The 1,524-nt window shown below is 36.9% G+C and overlaps 1 non-coding gene across 1 annotated transcript; it reads left to right on the top strand.

The window, feature by feature from the left end:
* The first annotated feature begins 501 nt into the window (after positions 1-501).
* On the top strand, positions 502-608 carry LOC145013499 (small nucleolar RNA R71). Its single transcript, XR_013665054.1, has one exon. It is a non-coding gene; the product is annotated as a small nucleolar RNA R71 (small nucleolar RNA).
* The last annotated feature ends 916 nt before the right edge of the window (positions 609-1,524 follow it).

Below are 1,524 nucleotides of genomic sequence, written 5' to 3'. Positions count from 1 at the left end.
AATTGGTCTCCACTAGAGTAACAAACTTGAGCTTTTCTATTCCCATTTTCATCTAAATGGCAATCTTTAGATAAGTGTGGATCTTTGCAATTTTCACAACCCACAAGTATTGTGTGTATGGATTGATCCATCTTTGTTATTCTTCGATCCATGTTATTTAACATTGGCAAAACTCTCACCATGTCTTCCGAAGTGCCACTTCCGATTCCCTTTGCTCAATCTTGTTGAGGGTTGTGGTATTCCCTTGAATGCCTGGAGAATTCTTTGATTAGCTCCTTAATTTCCGTGGGATTCTTCTTTGTTAATGCACCTGAAGAATCAAGGAGTTGCCTTGTCATCATGTTTACCCCCATCGTAGAAGATCGAGACTTCTTGTTGTACATTAACATTAAAGAATTCTCCAGGCATTCTTTGATGTTAATGCACCTGAAGAATCAAGGAGTTGCCTTGTCATCATGTTTACCCCCATCGTAGAAGATCGAGACTTCTTGTTGTACATTAAGATCATTTTGGGGACAATTTCTTAGTAACCCCTTGTATCTCTCCCATGCCTCATACAAAGATTCCCCCGCTTGTTGCTCAAAATTGGCAATAGATTTATTTAATTTAGAAACCTTCTATGGTGGGCAAAATTACTAGATGAATTCTTTACGCATTTGTGCCCATGTTGTGATTACACCGGATAGGAGTGCCTTCAGCCAATCTTTAGCCGCTCCTTTGAAAGTGAGCGGAAGTATTCTTAACAACACTGTTTCTCATGGTACATTTAAAATATTAATTTGTGATGTCATTGAATTTATCGAAGTGTTTGTATGCATTTTCATAAATTTTCCATAGAATGTGATATCTTTTATCGCGGAAAGGATGTATCCATTGAGCTTGAAGTTAGCGGTGGTGGGAATTTCAGGTTGCACAAGGCCTGAACTGGTCTCCTCGGGCATCCGCTTCTTGTATGCCTCCATAGTCATGCTTGCAATATTGGCCATCTCGTCTTTTGAAAAAAAAAACGAAACAAAAATGTAAAAACAAAGTAAAATAGAAAAATAAAAACTCACTCTTTGATGACCATGACGTGGTGATTATTGCCACGATGTGGTAAATCAAATAGAAGAGAAAAATAAAACGTAAATTAAGAAAATTAGAACGAAAAATAGCAGATAAAAATTGTAACATCCATAAAACTTTTGTAAAATTTAAACTTTTCAAAACAACCCTTTTTCTATAGAAGTGTTTACAAGAACCGATGTTTCCAAATCATTATTTACAAATCAGAATCTCTTTCAACGTAGTTTTCAAAACATTTACATTATTAGAGTTTCCCAAAAATTATAAGTCGAAAACGCGAGGATGGGTGCGGTCATGCCTTCAGCTTGCCATAATCCATTGAAGTACCTGAAACCATAATCCAAAACTGTAAGTACGAAGCTTAGTGAGTTCCCCCAAAGTATGAACACCCAAACAGATAATATATACAAATAAGAGAATGCATGCAGAGCCTTCAGCATGTCTAGACCGCCTCACCAG

The sequence above is a fragment of the Lactuca saligna genome, chromosome 8, assembly GCF_052625555.1.
Source record: "Lactuca saligna cultivar CGN05327 chromosome 8, ASM5262555v1, whole genome shotgun sequence".
Classification (NCBI taxonomy): Eukaryota; Viridiplantae; Streptophyta; class Magnoliopsida; order Asterales; family Asteraceae; genus Lactuca; species Lactuca saligna.
Note: the sequence above shows the minus strand (reverse complement) of the source record. Positions and strands in the feature narration are given on the sequence as shown.